Consider the following 18,633-nt stretch of genomic DNA (forward strand, 5'->3'; position numbering starts at 1 on the left):
TAAGGTTTTGTGTGGTAGGGTGTTACATCCAGCAATAACGATGGCGGAGCAACTCACGGTGACAGCTTCATCCAATACAAATAGCTCCAACGGCAACCACCATGGCAATACTAGTTTCGACGAGCAAAAGGGGACCAAAAATAGGTGGAGCTGAGCGAGTGATAGGGGCTCCAATGGTGGTGTTCGGTGACAACAACGTCGTTTCTTGGCAACCAGAAGCACGGTGAGGCGGTCTCTGGCAGCGGCTGTGGGAGATGACAATAGCTCAGCGGCAATAAGAACGAGCTCAACCATAAACCTCTCTTTCTCGTAGCTCTCTCCGAATTCACATGCAATAGCAACATCCTCCGATGGTGGCTCAGACAACGACGACATGATGGTGACGGACTCGACCCTCACCAACGACGGCGACGATCTCGACGATGGCTTGACAGCGACAGAAATGGTCCTTCCTTCCTCTACTATATCGCGTCGTCTCTCTCAAGGTCTCTCTCTCTCTCTCTCTCTCTCTCTCTCTCTCTCTCTCTCCTGACAGCGATGACGGCGGTGGCACCAAGCTCCGCCGGCACTGTCTCTCCTCCCTCCTCTCTTCTTCTTCGTTCCTCAGCCCCGCTGTGTATGTGTGTGTGTGTGTGTGTGAAAAAGGGAGTAAGGGGTAGTTTATGTATTTTAATAAAATTAAATGGTAGAATAGTAATTTAAAACCAAACATAATTTATTAAAATTATTTTAAAAACACTATTTATTTATGAACTCACTAATTAGTTTTTAATAAGTACTTTAATTTAAAATTAGAAACAACCTAATTAATTTTCTTTTAGTTCATAACATTAAAATATTAAACTCTAAATCTCAATTATTTAAATTAAATTAACAAATCATTATTTTCAATTACTAAAAGTTTAAATTTTAAATAAATAAAAAACTCAATTATTATGAAAATTATATGAGTCTTATTCAATTTTAAACTCAAAGTCTCATCATTTTGAGGGCAAGTTACTTAAACAAAATAAATGACAATCAAAATTACCCATATACAACTTTCACACAAGGATTACTCATATGCATTTTTTCATAATTCTATGTAAACCGCTACAAAAATAATAGAAACTGCTATAGGCTAGCGCGGTTTCCACATAACGTGTGAATGATCAGAATCCGCTACAGGGTGTAGCGATTTCTGAAGGAGGTGAAGCAAGCATAAACTGCTGAAGGCAGTAGCGATTTATGTTAATATGTTCTCCAAGGTAATCTGCTGCACCCTGTAGCGAATTATACATATGTTTATAAAAAGTATATGGGCAACACATCTCTTTTATGTTGTTTTGGGTATATAAATTTTGTTTTGCCGTTTTACCATATCCTTCAATAGAGTAGGCCAAGAACTAATCCATCGCTATGACTAATCTATCGTCATGCACAAGACGAAATTTAAATCTCTAATATGGACTAATGAGCCAACAAATAGACCAACCTAAATTAATTTGCGACATGAATTAAAATTAAGTTGTTTTATTAAATTTTTTTATAATGGACCTAAGACTTTAAATAAAATAAAATAAATAAAAGAACTAATTTAATCTACAATAAAATACTTTATTGTGTATGATATAATAGGTAAAAATAGAAAACAAATGTGAAATGTGTGTCATGTATATTTTGTTGGGGTTTAGAACTTGCTGTATTATAAGAAAAATAGGAAGCTATATAAAAACAAAACCAAATATAAAAAAAATTGAATTAAAACTAAGATTTCATACCACGCATAATGTTAAATACAAATTTAATAATAACAAGAAAGTGGTAAAATATAAAAAAAAGTTCCTATTATAAATGTATTTATTTTAATATAAATTTTTATTTTGATAAAAAAGATTGTATAAACTTTTTAAATAGTTTTATTTTGATATAGCAATCAAATCAATGTTCCTTTATTTTTTATATTAAAATATAAGAAAATGTAATACTTGACAGGATAAAATATGTTAATTTTTTAATTTAGAGCTTTGATAAACCCATATTTTATGATATATTTTGTGCTCAAATTGAGTGATTTATTCAATTCTTCACCCACTTATTCATGTTAATTGCATGGTTTTACTTTCCCTTCCTTATTATGTGATGTATGTGAAAAACATGTTTCCTATGCTTTAAAAGTAATTATTTTAATTTCCCTTTATTACCATTCGATGCCGTGATTCGTGTGTTGAGTAATTTCAGATCTTCTAAGGCAGGAATGGCTTAAAGGATGGAAAGAAAACATACAAAATTGGAAGGAAAGCGTAAAACGGAGTTTTTGAAGAAACTGGTAGCGACGCGATCGCATGGACGACGCGGCCACGTGCCAACGCGAAATAGCAGTGACGCAACCGCGTGATTGACACGACCGCGCGCCTTAAGCGAAACACATATGACGCGGACGCATGAATGAAGCGACCGCGTGACAAGAAAAATTCCAGACGACGCGACCGCGTGACAGAGGCCACACACCAGAAATTACAGAAAACGCTCCCAGCGATTTCTGAAGCCCTTTTTGGCCCAAATCCAAGTCCAGAAGGCACAGACCAGAGGTTATGAAGTGGGGGAATGCATCCATTCAGAAGGGAGTCTCCAATTAGTTAGTTTTCATGATTTATATTTAGTTTGAGAGGGAGATTCTCTCCCCTCTCTTTAGGATTAAGATTCAGATTTAGGATTTTATTCGCTTTTAGGATTATCTCTTTTTATCAGGTTCAATATTCCTTTTTATTTATCTTCTCTATTTAGTTTATGAATTCTTCTATGTTACAGATTATTCTTTCGAATTAATGTTATTTGAGGTATTTCAGTTTATTATTGCTTTCTTTTATTTATATTACTGTTGCTTCCAATCTGAAGACATTTTTATTCCAGTAGATTTACTTTTCCCCTTTTGGTCTTGGTTAAGAAATCAGTAACTCAGGAGTTATCAAACTCAACATGATTGATAATTGTTATCTTTGCTAATTGAATTGAACTTCAATAATCCCAATCTTTCCTTAGGGATTAACTAGGATTTGAAGATCAAACTAATTAGTCACTTGATCTTTCTTTACTCTAAGTAAAGACTAACTAAGTGGAATTAAGATTCAATCTTCATCATCATTGATAAGGATAACTAGGATAGGACTTCTAATTTCTCATACCTTGCCAAAAGTTTATTTTACAGTTATTTATTTACTTTACAATTTTTTACTTATTTTAATTGCAATTCAATTCACTTGTTCCTCATCTTCAAAACCCCGATTTACAATCTTCATAACCAATAATAAGAACATACTTCCCTGCAGTTCCTTGAGAAGACGACCTGAGGTTTAAATACTTCAGTTATCAATTTTTAAGGGGTTTGTTACTTGTGACAACCAAAACGTTTGTACGAAGGGATTTCTGTTGGTTTAGAGACTATATCTACAACGCGACTATTTTTTTATAAAATTCTTTACTGGCAAAAATCCTAATATTGTTTGGTTCTAATATTGTTGAAAGGAGTGAAAGTTATAATAGGAACATACATCAAGGTTAGAGCAATCAAGGATGGATGGAGCCAAGAGGATCTGATCAACCCTTTAGGCAACAACACCCTCCAAGATATCATGGACAAAGACCATTCTACAATGCGTACCAAGCTGATAGATATGGTGGACAACCTTGTAACTACAAACAAGTCCCACCCCATGCCTATAGACCATCCTCTCAACACAACTTCGAACCACCACACTCACAAGCTCATTTTCACCATTCGCCACCATATGATCCTCATTTACCCCAATTCCAATCCAATTACTCCCAAACACCACCACTTCCCAATGTACTACGTCCAAATCCATCACCCCGAGAATCAGAGGTTCGCCTCAAGGAAACAGTAGATCAACTTCAAACAACCCTTTATCAACTGGAGCAAGTAATAAGTCAATTATCTTCTAGACGTTCGAACATTCAAGGACCTCCCACAACTCCGTGTGGACAATCTAATGATGAGCGTAGCATGAAGGAGATACTAGAAACTTCAGTGGACAGAACAGGGCATGACTTCGTACTGGAACAAGTAGAGGAAGCTGTCATTATACAAGAAGAAGAGTTGGTTGAAGACCTAGGAGACGCTGAGCCTCCATGGGAATCCAGAGTTATGGAGAATTCTGTCAAGGACGTTACAATTGATGCTAAGGAGGATAGTACACAACCCCTAAGGCAAGTCTTTTATGAGGAACTAGACGGAATACTCCAAGAAGCAAGTTTCCTTGATGATGATAGTCACGAGTCAAGTTCTCCTAGTAATAAACTTGCATCCGCAAGTGAATTCTCTGAGATCGAAGAGTCTTCCCCAAGTGAATACGAAGACGATACGGAGGTAGATTTCTCTCAACCTCCCGTTTATGACTTAAGTGACGAGGAAGACATAGAAGGATTTGATCAGGACATGGATGCATTTGAAGGAGTCTGCATGGAAGTGGAGAAATTCACAGAAGAGCACAACGGAGTAGAACTTACAGAACCACTGGAAACACCTATCCCAAGGCCATTACCACCCAATACAAGCTTCAAGTGGGTACAATCCTTAACCTTTAACTTTATTTTTCCACTTGAATATGGTTTGCTTGAAATAGATGGCCAGCTTAGAGCTCTCTGCGGCTTTAAGAGTAAGAGGGAAATGGCTCGTACTCAGAGCTGGTGTACACAGTTCAATAAGGTTCCACGCTTCAACTCAAAGTGCACGGATTGGCATCACAATCAATCGAATGGATCTCAGAGAATGTTTGGTCACCTTGGTGAGAACCTAATTTCTAAACCGCCCGGATGGAAAAATATAGATCAAGAAGAAGGCGGATTTAAAAGCAAGGTTTGGGATCCTGGAATCTGTTCTGACATTCGTCACCCCGGGAGCCTGAAAATTTGTTTGAAGCTGCTCAGAAGCTTTACATACCTAGTTTGGGACCCCGGAGGCTGTTGGCATTCCAAGCATTGGTGGAGATTTCTGGACGAATTTAAGCGCAAGCCGCCATAACAGGAAGCTCATCCAATGTCCAACTTAAGGACTTTAACTAAAAGTGCTAGGTGGGAGACAACCCACCATGGTATGGTCGTTCCTTTTTTTTTCAGTTTTATTTTGTGTTATTTATTTTTATTATCCTTTTCAATTGAACCTGAATATTATTCATTTGCATTGCATACTGCATAATTGCATACCTGCATTAAAAAAAAAGGGTGCGCGACGCGACCGCATCACTCATGTGATCGCGTCAGTTGCGAAAAACAACCCCCCACGCGTCCGTGTTATTCACGCGGTCGCGTGATCTGGAGATCGACGTAAATCCCCAATGTCCAGAGTGTTAGGCTGGAATCGTGCGGCCATTGTGCGTTTCACACAAAACAACACACGCGATCGCGTCACTTGCACAACACCAATCCCACGCGACAGCGTGAGCGACGCGATCGCGTTGCATGGATTGCACAACACCCCAAAGGAGACAGAGAGTTGCGCTGAAATGACGCTGGAATTGTGCGTTTAGCACAATTTCTAGCGACGCGGTCGCATGCCTCATGTAACCGCATCGTTCCCTTTTTTTTCCCCATTCCATGCGATCACGCCACCCACGCGATCGCGTCAACCCTCATTTCACCCCAGCCACGCGACCGCGTGCCCCACGCGATCTCGTGGATTTAAATTTACTAACCCCCCCAGTCACGCGAACCCTACCCATTCGCGCCCCAACCCTCCTTCTCCTTCCTCTCTTCTCTCCAAACAACTACCACCCACAACTTCCAGCCACCACCACCGCCCACCGCAACCCCCGACGACCACCCAGAAGCCGCCGCCACGCCACCCCCTTCCTCCCCTCCCCCTCTTTCTTCTTCTTTCTTCCTCTTCTTCCCCCCACCACCACTGCCACCCCTCCGCGCCGCCGTCACCGCCGCGCCCCCAACCGCCACCAACACCCCCTTCCCTTTCTTCCCCTTTCCCCTCCTAACCCCATTACCCTTCCCGAAACCCCCTGCCTCCGAACAGCCGCCACTGCCATCGTGCCGCTATCAACCGCCGCTGTCAACCACCGCGTTGGCCACCACCACCACCATCCCCCGGCCACCTCTCTGCCCCACTTTCTTTCCTATGCCTTCCAGGTTCCGCTGAACGCCACCCTTCTTTCCATTCATCGTTAATTTCCTATTTTTTTGTTTATGTTCATATTTAGGCTAGTTATTTATGTATGTTGTAGTGGATTCTAGGTTGTTAGGTAGCCTAGGATGTGGTTAGTGGATTTAGGCCTGTTTAATTGCGCTGTTCATGTTTCTTGTTTTCTAATTTTCGCAATTCTGCTGTTGCTATGGTGTTAGTATTGTTCATATGCTGTAATTTCTTGTTTCATGCTGCTTTTTACACTGCTTTTCCATGTTCATATTCCCTTTATGTAATTGCAGCTATATTTTAATTCATATGAGCTATTCCGATTGCTATTTATTTTCCGGGAACACCCAATTTTAGCCGGGATGCTGCCCAAATTTCTGTAAATTGTTTTGATTTTCATTCCTGTTTTGGTTTTGGCAAACTTGCACTCTACTTTACTCAGCTTTTACCAAACCAATTCATGAATGACAGTGCAAGCTTTCTTAATCTTTTTAATTTCCTGGTTTATAAATTGTATCTTGGATGATTCAATTCCACTTTTTGCTATTTTCATTTGATTCATCCTTAACTTCCTTGTTTGAATTTGAGTTATCTGTTGCTTTAATTTGTGAATTCTCGTTATTTAGAAAATGCTCATCATGCCACTTACTCTAACCCACTTTTTACTAATTCACTAATTTTAACTTCCTAACCTCTTTTTCATTCCTAACCCACTTACCTTTCAAAACATCTCTTCTGGTTTTTTACTATTCTCTCTAACATTCTAACCAAGGCATGACGGTCGTTTTTCCTACTTAACATGAATCCTTTTACATTTTGGATTGTGAATTTTTATTCTTGGACTTTTAACTCCTATACAATCCTTAATGCACATTTACTTAACTCCTCTTCATTATTCTATTGCTCCTTTACCATTATATGCTTCTTTCGATTAATTGCCTACCTGCTTTCCTATTTTTATTATATCCTGGTTTTCTATTTTTCAGGATGTCTGACACCCAGAGAAAGGGAAAAGGAAAGGAAACAACTGGCAAATAGAAAAGAGGAGAATCCTCTTTGTCCATACTGGACATCATGAATAATGACTCCTGGCGGGAGAAACACTTTACCCCACAGGAGAAGGCTGACCAGCTACTCCCTGCTACTGATCCCATTAAGTTTACAAACCGATACTGCGAGCTGAAGTATCCGGTATTTGCAACCTCCAGGAACCTGTACCTGGAGAGGACTCTGAAGATCCCAGAAGAACTCCAGCAATACACCTCTTATCAGATAGAACAAAGAGGCTGGTTCTTCTTGGAGAGAAACCTGACTGAGGTCAATGCATCTTGGGTAAGAGAATTTTACTGCAATTATTTAAAACTTTCCTAGATGTAGTAAACCTAAGAGGGAAGTAGATACTGGTCACTGAAGAGGCCATAGAGGATGTTCTGAAGCTTCTGCCTAAATCCGATCAGCTGGATGGTTATAAAAAAGCTGAGGAGGATATGCGCTTCATGAAGGTTGATTGGGATGCAGTCAAGACCAGGATAGACCTTGACCCGACCGTTCCATGGATCATGGGTCAGAACACCACCATGCCAAAGGGAATCAAGCGGACTTACTTAAATGATGAGGCTCAGCTATGGCATCAGATCCTAAGCAACTTTATTATGCCGAGTACCCATGAGACTGAGATACTTGCCGCTATAATCACCCTCCTATGGTGTGTGCTGGAGGGTAAGGACCTGTACCTGCCACGCTTCATTCGGTACTATATGGCCAGGGTCCACGTCCGAGGCACTCTCCCCTTTCCATATCTGATTACACAGCTTGGCCGTCGAGCTGACGTGCCTTGGGAGGATGCTGATGAGAAGCCACCTGCTGCAGAATGCAAGAAAATTATCCCTCACAGCAGGAACTTCTTGGCTCTGGGCTACAGACCCCCATTCCTCACTCCTACTGATGAGACAGCCACACCATCTGCCGGCCCCTCTTCCTCCACAGCTACCCCTGCTACCACCACTGCACCTCCACCTGCCTCCGAGCCAGTTTATCACCTAGTGCACCGCCTGTTTCGACAGCTAGACCAGATGGAGCACCGCAACCGGCGCCGATATGAGAGAGCTGAGCGTCGCAGCAAGCGACGCTATGAGCACCTGAAGCTGATGATACGATCTGGCGATATCCCCTCCGAGCCTGACACACCATCAAAGCCATCTAAGGAGGAGGCGGATGATCACAAGGCAGAGACCCATCCCCAGAGAGAGGCTGCGCAGGCAGGCACAGAGTAGGCTGCATCACAGCAGGAGGCCCCGCATTAGATTCAGGTTTCCGACCCAGAGATTCCTATTCAGTCAGCACCTCCTCTGCAGCAGGCAGATCCTCAGACCACCACCACAGAGACTCCAGCTACCCACCCTTCCAGTGATGACACCCCTTCACACCCTACTTAAGTGAGCATTAGGGACGATGCTTCATTTTAAGTGTGGGGAGGTCGCCATCTCTAGCGTATTTTTTGGTGAACCACTGCAGACTCTTTTTATTTTATTTTGCTATTTTTCTGTATTTTTCTCTTTTGTTTTTATTTTTATTTTCTCAGTACTTATACATTGCTTTTTTCATGTATTTTTACTCTATTTCTGCATTTTTCACCTTAGTTCATATTTTAGCTAGTTAGTTTAGTTGCAATTCTAACTTATTAGTTATAGAAAATGTGGATTAATTAGTATAGTTTACCCTTTTTAGCATAAGATAACTTAGTTTAAATTGAAAAAAAAATAAAAAGGAAGTAAACTAGAGACTTGAACATAATAGAAACAATCCACACACCTTGTATATATAGCATTCCATGTTAGTTAGTTAACAACATTTCATCAAGGAGAAACACTAGAACTTTAAAGCCACCTTAAGATTTACATTGAGAATAATGGGTACTCTTAATTTTACTTGCATGACATACATAACTGATATATGATTTTTGAGTTAGAGAACATACAGCCTGTGAGTTTTGAGCTTAATTATATGGTTACATTCAAACCATAATTTTTATTTCTATGTGTTCCGCCCATCTTTTTTATTCTGGTGTTCTTTACTTTGTTTTAATCTATATGTCCGATTATAGAATAGAAATACATACCAAGAGAGTGATTGAGGCCATTGTTTGATTTTAGCTCACTTATCCCAAATTAGCCTACCTTTTACATCACCCTTGTTAGCCCCCTTGAGCCTTTAAATCCCCTCTTATTCTACAAACCACATTACTAGCCTTAAGCAGAAAAACAAAATAAAAATCCCAAGTTGAATCCTTGGTTAGCTTAAGATAGAAATTGTGTAATTGTTTAAGTGTGGGAAACCTATTGGGAACATGGATGATAAAAACAAAGGATAGAAAGTTGAAAAGAATAAAATAATTCAAAATAAAAATTTTTGGGAAGCATGCTCATGTGAAATCAAAATAATTGAATTACCATGTGCATTAAAATAAATAAATAAATAAAATATTAATTTTTTTTTTGAATAAAAGGGAATACAAAGGAATTCCCCAAAATGCAAAATAAAGCAATGCACATGGGATAAAAAAAAATTGAAATATGAGCATGTAACATCAAAAGTGAGAAAATATGGGTAAAATAGGTAAAGAAGCTTTGCTTTACAAAGTATGTATGTTAGGTGAGATCTTAGACTAATCAAGGATTCGCTTAATTAGCACACTTAGCCTTATACATATACCCTTACCTTTACCTTGACCCCATTACAACCTTAATTAAAGACCTCATGACTTTTGTATGCCTATATTCTATAATTGTTGATTGGTTAGATGAAGAACAAAGTTATAGAAAGTAAGGATAAAAAGAAGAATAAAGTGATTAACCCAATAAACACTGAGTGACTAGAGAGTAAACACAAAATCCAGTGAGGGTTCAATAGCTCATCAACATATATCTGTGCTTAAATTATTAATTGTCTTGCAGGTTTGTAAAATATTTTTTTTCCTTCCCATCTCGATTGTAAAAGTGCTTTATCATTATCTAAGGTTTGGCTATACATATATGATTCCTTAAGAATGTGAATTAATTTAACTACATGTAAGTTTTATATACAAGTGAATAAAAAATTAGAATTGCATGATACATTTAGATAGTTGCATTTAGAATAAATTGCTTTGCATGAGATTCCACCACTTCAACCTTACCTTACTCTTTATCTTGGATTTAGCATGAGGACAGGCTATTATTTAAGTGTGGGGAGGTTGATAAACCCATATTTTATGATATATTTTGTGCTCAAATTGAGTGATTTATTCAATCCTTCACCCACTTAATCATGTTAATTGCATGGTTTTACTTTCCCTTCCTTATTATGTGATGTATGTGAAAAACATATTTCCTATGCTTTAAAAGTAATTATTTTAATTTCCCTTTATTACCATTCAATGTCGTGATTCGTGTGTTGAGTAATTTCAGATCTTCTAAGGCAGGAATGACTTAAAGGATGGAAAGAAAACATACAAAATTGGAAGAAAAGCGTAAAACAGAGTTTTTGAAGAAACTGGTAGCGACGCGATCGCATGGACGACGCAGCCGCGTGCCAACGCACAATAGCAGTGACGCGACCGCATGATTGACGCGACCGCGCGCCTTAAGCGAAACGCATATGACATGGACGCATGAATGAAGCAACCGCGTGACAAGGAAAACTCCAGACGACGCAACCGCATGACCCACGCGGATGCGTGACAGAGGCCACGCACCAGAAATTACAGAAAACGCTTCCAGCAATTTCTGAAGTCCTTTTTGGCCCAAATCCAAGTCCAGAAGGCACAGACCAGAGGTTATGAAGTGGGGGAATGCATCCATTCAGAAGGGAGTCTCCAATTAGTTAGTTTTCATGATTTAGATTTAGTTTGAGAGGGAGATTCTCTCCCCTCTCTTTAGGATTAGGATTCAGATTTAGGATTTTATTCGCTTTCAGGATTATCTCTTTTTATCAGGTTCAATATTCTTTTTTATTTATCTTCTCTATTTAGTTTATGAATTCTTCTATGTTACAGATTATTCTTTCGAATTAATGTTATTTGAGGTATTTCAGTTTATTATTGCTTTCTTTTATTTATATTACTGTTGCTTCCAATCTGAAGACATTTTTATTCCAGTAGATTTACTTTTCCCCTTTTGGTCTTGGTTAAGAAATCAGTAACTCAGGAGTTATCAAACTCAACATGATTGATAATTGTTATCTTTGCTAATTGAATTGAACTTCAATAATCCCAATCTTTCCTTAGGGATTAACTAGGATTTGAAGATCAAACTAATTAGTCACTTGATCTTTCTTTACTCTAAGTAAAGACTAACTAAGTGGAATTAAGATTCAATATTCATCATCATTGATAAGGATAACTAGGATATGACTTCTAATTTCTCATACATTGCCAAAAGTTTATTTTACAGTTATTTATTTACTTTATAGTCTTTTACTTATTTTAATTGCAATTCAATTCACTTGTTCCTCATCTTTAAAATCCCGATTTACAATCTTCATAACCAATAATAAGAACATACTTCCCTGCAGTTCCTTGAGAAGACGGCCCGAGGTTTAAATACTTCAGTTATCAATTTTTAAGGGGTTTGTTACTTGTGACAACCAAAACGTTTGTACGAAGAGATTTCTGTTGGTTTAGAGACTATATCTATAACGCGACTGTAGTTTTATAAAATTCTTTACTGGCAAAAATCCTAAAGTCAAGCTTATATAGGATTAAGTTAAATATGTAACTGCTGCTGCAGGGTTACACTGCTATTAATATCACAATGCGTATTAATAAAATTCTTATATTCTCTATGGATTAAAAAAATTAATTCTAAAATTAAATTTAAAAAAATTAAAGAAAAAAGTACAAACTAAATAAATAATATAGAGATGAAATAATTTATTTTGTAGATTAAATTAGAACTTTATTTTATTTTATTTTATTTTTATTTAGAGTAGTAGGTCCATTATAAAAAAATTTAATAAAACAATTTAATTTTAATTCATGTTACAAATTAATTAAGTTAGGTGGGTCTATTTGTTAGCTAATTAATTCCTATTAGAGATTTTAGTTGCACAAAAAAAATTTGTATTAGAGATTTAAATTTCGTCTTGTGCATGGCAATAAATTAGTCATAGCCATGGATTAGTTCTTGACCTTCTTGAATGAAGGATATGGTAAAAAAATAAAACAAAATTTATATACCCAAAACAACATAAAAGAGAAGACATGTGTTACCCATATACCTTTTATAAATATGTGTATATTCCGCTATAGGGTGCAGCAGATTACCTTGGAGAACATATTAACATAAACTGCTACTGCCTCCAGCGATTTATGCTTGCTTCACCTCCTTCAGAAACCGCTACACTCTGTAGCGGATTCTGATCATTCACGTGCTATGTGAAAACCGCACTAGCCTATAGCGGTTTCTGTTATTTTCGTAAATTTTTACAGGGTATAGTGGTTTACATAGAATTATGAAAAAATGTATATGAGTAATCTTTTTGTGAAAAATTGTATATGGGCAATTTTGATTGCCATTTATTTTATTTAAGTAACTTGCCCTAATTTTGATTTAATTACTTTTCGTAAATAATATTTTTGAAAATAATCACAAATAACTCATTTTTTAATTTCCAAAATCTCGAGGTGTTACATTAATCCTTAAAAAAATATCAATAAAGTCCTTTAAGATAACAAACGTAGACAATTTTTTTCAAATTAAGATCTTCTATGTTAATCATAGGGACTAATTTGAAGGTAGTATATCCATATTGCTATCCTAAAAGACTTTTTAAGTATTTTTTTAAGAACTAATATGTCCGAAGTATAAATCTTTAGGAGTTTATTTGTCACTTTACTCTAAATTTTTAAAGTAATGGTCGACCATTAATTTATAAATATAAAAGCTAAAACTTTTTGTTTCCTATAAACATAAATTTGAATACAAAATCACACATGCCTTCACAAAAAAAAATAAACAAACTAAAAATTAAAGTATTCAAACAATTTAAAATCTTAAACATACTTTTCATTATTGAAATCCCAAACCAAATACATCCTAATTTGTGAATGCAAACTAAAACTTTCTACTCCCTTCCTATAAAAATAGGGCCATGGATTCCTTACTCCTACTTTTATGTAGGAGTATGATTAACCATCATCAAAATAATTACAAAATATACTCCATTTTTTATTTTTGAAAAAATTAATAATTAAATATTGATCCCTCTAATTTTTGTTTTTTACCCTTTTTTCCCTTTTTCTTTTAATTTCAGATTCAGAGAAGAGAAACATTTGGTCTGCTAGGATTTTTCCCCACTTTCAATCACTGCCATTCTCTCATCCTCTCCATCTGCTGCATCTCTCGTTCGCTTATCCTCGCCGCCGTAATACGCCTCAGACAACGCCGCAACTTGCTTCCGCCGCCGTCGCGCAACACGCTGCCGCCGCCTCAACACACTTCCTAGTGAAATAGATACCTGACTGATTCTCTTGGTACGAGTGAAACCATTGATTTATGTCTCTCTCACCACTTTTTAATTCTTCCCTTCTCTTAATGGCTTCCTCATCTTAGTAGAATTGATAATCTGAATACTTAGGAAGCACTAGGAGTCACAATATTGAATTTATTAGCATAAAGTTGTGACGTATATAGTTTAAATTTCTCATTGTTAACTTTCTGGTTTAATGCATTGATTTGATTTACTGATTTCTTACGCTCAATAAATGAACCTAATGGAGAAGAGTAAGATGTTGAATTTCTAAAGTCTGCAGCTTTTTTTTTTAAGTTTTTCATTCATATTCATATTCATATTGTATGAGTAAACACATCCTATAATCCCCGCGTGTATAAATGCAAAGTCCCCAATGTATCTAGGATTTTATTAACTTCACAAGACATGTGTATGCTAAGGCTGTTGTTTTAAATTGTTTGATCAGGAATCTACCAAGTGAGTTGGCTTCTGCAGTGCCCCAGACCATCACTGTCACCCCAGAAAAGAGTGAGGCTATTCAAAGGGTAAGCCATTAAGAATGCTCTCCGTTGAAATTTGTTTATGATGTACTACTTACTAGTATTAGTATCTTATTCTTGTCCCTATATTGTTCTTTTGCAGCTTCAAGATATGGGATTTGATAGAGATCTTGTGTTGGAGGTGTTCTTTGCATGCAACAAAAATGAGGACCTGGCAGCCAACTATCTTTTGGATCACCAGAATGAATTTGAAGACTAAGAAGATGGTTTTGTTTCATCTTCACCAGCTATACTCCTTTGATGTCGTTGCTTATCATCTGAACTCTTTGGAGAAGTGGCAATGTTAATACTTATTTGCTTAGCTTTATTATTGATCCTCGTGAACCATACTGCCTGTAGATTATTAATTTTAGACCATTGACTGGAAAATATAGATGCTAAGAAATCGATAGGTGCTTTTATTCTTTTGCAGCCGTAATTTTTTTCAGCTCTGTTTTCTCTAACTTCATTTAACTTATTTTATTAAATGAAGGATATGGAAACTTGAAAAAGATATAACAAATAGTTATGTTATTAAAATCTTAGAACGTGATTGTTGAGGGTGATGGATTGCGTCTGTCTTTCTCCATCAAATAAATTATCGTCAAATGAAAATATCTACCTATAATGATAGAATGTGATTTAGTGATTATCTCACTAGGTCTTTTAACAAAGCGGTGTGAATTCAATTCATATCTGGGCTCAGTCGCTGTGTAACACTAAAGCAAAGGTCTTTGTTGTGAGTAATGGATAGCTGAGAAACAAAAAAGCTATGAATTGACAAAGAAAAAATAATAACAAAAATCATTGACAGAGAATATTTGCATAATAATTCACTGAAGTTTAACGTGAAATGTAAATCTATGTTGAATGATTTATGTGCTTCGTTTGGACATAACCCAAATACCTTGCAATGACCAACATTTAGTTATTAGAATCCATGGGTATTGTTGATACCTGATTGCTTAGGGAAAATGTAACCGAGCTTTATGCTAAATAATTATCTCGCTATCATCATTTACTGGTCGTGCTCGTAGTTTGATTGATTCTACACGCTAAGAAACCATGAGACAAACAACATTTGAGTTAAAGAAAATGTAAATCGCATAAGCTTAAAGAAAAATACTAGTTTTTGCAATGGTTCTAAATTAAGGCATACCATATATGCATCAAATGTAATCACTAGCAAGTCACGTTTATTGGGAAAAAAGAAAAATCATTGTACACTCAAGCATGCAAACTTGGTACGTTAGTACTTGCTCCATAATCCCAAACATTAATCCAAAATATCCAGACTTATTTCCATGTGTATTATGCATCTTGAATGTAGCAGTGGTTAACCATAATCCGAATGCATAAGTTATTTGCATGATGATGCAACCTTGATTGAACATAGGACAAAAATATAACTTCTATGTAATAGATAACACAACACTAATCCCAACCATAACAAATCTAGAAGTATAAGGGACTCAGCGAAAGGAAATGATGGATTCCAATATTGTGTCTCAAGATTAGCTTCATCGATCCACATTGAGCTTTGTCGACGCAATAACTCTTTCTTTTCTACCATCATCTCACCATGATTTTGGACCTTCATCCTCCAATTTTCAAGTTTCTCAGCTCTTTCTTTTAACTGGATTCATAAGAATGACACATCAGTAAGTGCATCAAAAGACTGTAAGAGGTTTAACTTAAACACATGAAATCAAGGTTGTGTGCAACAATAGGTCGAAGTATCTCTCTAGCACACTTGAAAGATTCGAAAACTAGACTTTCAAAATATAAAAAATATACCTCCAAACTCCATGCCAGATCATTATTGACTTATTTTTATTGTTTCTACATGTTGCATAATCAAATAGGAAACTAGTTCCTATTTTATAACTGGATTTTTTGACAGATTAGTGATGTAAAGTATAAACCAGAATAAACCAACTGACAGATAAATATAAAACAAAGACCATAAAGGCTATAATATTAGAAATGTTGATTACGTAGCTAAGTAATGAACAATGACAATGAACATGGGTCAATTAATAGTGTGGTATACAAATGCAAAAGATAAAATCTAACCCATTACATTTGGCCCAAGAAAAATTCAAAAGAATATCACAGAAAGGAAAATCAAAGCCAGATTGAGGCCTAGTCAATTTTCAGAAAAAGAAAACAACAAGCCATTACGGCTCCAAAGAAAGAAAACAACACTTATTTCAAAAGTAGTTCAGTCATTAGATCAAACACCTTGTCTACACGAATACAATATTGAGCACATATATCTACCTAATTATCCACTGAGACTAATTAACAAACATTTGATGTGCATATTATCTCAAACCAACAAACAAGCAAACCATCGAACATTTGGTGGGCACAGCAAAATTCATAGAGGGGGGAAGAAGAAAAAGAAAAACGCATGAGTGTTTCTCTGAATTCTTGTTGTGCGTTCTTGCGCTCCTGAGCCTTGATTTGCACAGCTTCGGCCTTGAGCTTCTTGCGCTCCTCATTGGCAACTATAAGGGCTTCTCTGTGAGCTTCGTCCTTGCACTACTTCTCAATCTGAAGCAGCTCCATTTTGTGGATGTATTGCTTGCAAACCTTCTTCACCTGCTTCCCGTAGTCCCTTCAGAGCATCGCCAACTTCGCCTCAGCCCCTTTTGGGTCCTTCGAAGGCTGCCAGCTTTCGAAGAAGGTATTGGAATCCAGGAAATTCTGGTTCTGGTGGTGGTTTTTGTGGTGCGAGGTAGTGGCGAACGACCGAACGATGGCAGCGTTGGCGGAGGTGGAGGAGGAGCGGAAGAGATCGTGACGAGTTGCCATTGTTGCGAGCCGAGATTGTAAGGATCCAAAACCTGACAATAGGTCCTACAGCTTGATCCATATGAGAGTTCCATTTTTCAATATGTGCCTGCTCTACCATATCTTTACTGAACTTGAAGGTGACAAACAGGTCGTAGAACACCAAAGATAGCAAGATCTACTTAATTAAGATCCATTCCACCTGCCGAAATCAATAAGTATATAGCAATTTTTTTTGAGAAGGGAAAAAAAGGAGGCAAAAGTATAATTATTTTGGATAGTTAAAATCATAACCAACTTGCAATAGTGCAATCAAGTAAACCAAATCAAAACATCAAATCAAAAAGTGAAGATACATATATAGAGAGAGAGAGACGGAGATTGATGTATTTGTAAATACTTGAGAAAAGAGGTAATTGGTAAAATGTTCATCATAACTACATTAATGGAGCTTTATATTAAAGGACGACAATACCTTTTAGAAGTTTCTTAGATGAGGTGAGTACTGGAAGCCATGTAGGGTAGAATGTCATTTCGAAGCAGCGACGGCGAGAAACAGAGTAGCAGCGACGACACACGGTGAAGAGATGAGACCAGCGATAGCCCAGGGCGAGGATCAGAGAAAGAGCATGGCACAGAAAGAGGATCAGAAAGCGAGCGAGCTACCGCAGAGTGGGAGGAATAAGGAACGAGCGATGTGGTTAGGAAGCAGAGAGGGACAAAAATCCTAGCAGAGCTCTTGTTTCCACTTTGAAACTCAAATTAAAAGAAATAGGAGGGATGTGTAAAACAAAAAAATTAGAGAGAAAAATATGTAATTATTAATGCTTTTAAAAATAAAAAAGGGGTTTATTTTGTAAATATTTTAGTGATGGTTAATCATACTCCCATAAAAAATTAGGAGTAAGAAATCCGTGGCCTTAAAAATAGATTTAAGTACCTAATCATATCTAAAAAAAATCAAACAAAAAATTAAAGCATTCGAAAAACTTAAAGTACTTTCTATATTCCTAACGCCAAAAACCAAAAAACTAATCAAACAAAAAATTAAAGCATTCAACACGACTAAATCTCTATTTTGGTTCCTGAGATTTACGCGATTACTCATTTTAGTCCTCGAGATTTAAAATTACCTATACTGGTCCTTCAGGTTCAGATCCGGGCACCAATGTAAATCGCTCAATCCTTTTCGATGATGACTCAGCAAACGGAGTGCCATGATGGCACCCTCTCTGCCACACTGGACCCTCTCTAAACGACGTCGTTTACCCCTTTAGCTCCCAAATAAGTAAAAAATGTCGCGGCTTGTATATAAAGGAGAAGAAACGGTTTTGACCCCATATAAAATATTCATCTTCTTCTCTACCTCCATCATTCTTCTTCATCTCTAATCAATGGTGCCAGTGAAGAGTTTCTGAAATCATTCATCACCCAAGTTGAACTAACCCACGGCTACGTTAGAGCGGAAAGCACAGTGTTTCAAAGGAAGGAGGTTGCTCTTCTCTCATTCTGAGCCAAGGTAATCGTTAATGTTGGGGTTTAGTGGTTTTAATTATTTTTTTAATTTATTTTTGGAATGTATGTATGATTGTACTCTATGGTGCTGGTGTTCTTGTCAATGGAGAACCTTTATGCTTTGTTGCAACTATTTTTTCTAGGGTTTCTTTG

The 18,633-nt window shown here is 37.0% G+C and overlaps 1 long non-coding RNA gene across 1 annotated transcript; it reads left to right on the forward strand.

The window, feature by feature from the left end:
- The first annotated feature begins 14,093 nt into the window (after positions 1-14,093).
- Positions 14,094-14,590, forward strand: LOC140178861 (uncharacterized). The gene is made up of 2 exons (XR_011871833.1): positions 14,094-14,172; positions 14,270-14,590. It is a non-coding gene; the product is annotated as an uncharacterized lncRNA (long non-coding RNA).
- Positions 14,591-18,633: the final 4,043 nt, after the last annotated feature.

Source organism: Arachis hypogaea, chromosome 14 (assembly GCF_003086295.3).
Source record: "Arachis hypogaea cultivar Tifrunner chromosome 14, arahy.Tifrunner.gnm2.J5K5, whole genome shotgun sequence".
Classification (NCBI taxonomy): domain Eukaryota; kingdom Viridiplantae; phylum Streptophyta; class Magnoliopsida; order Fabales; family Fabaceae; genus Arachis; species Arachis hypogaea.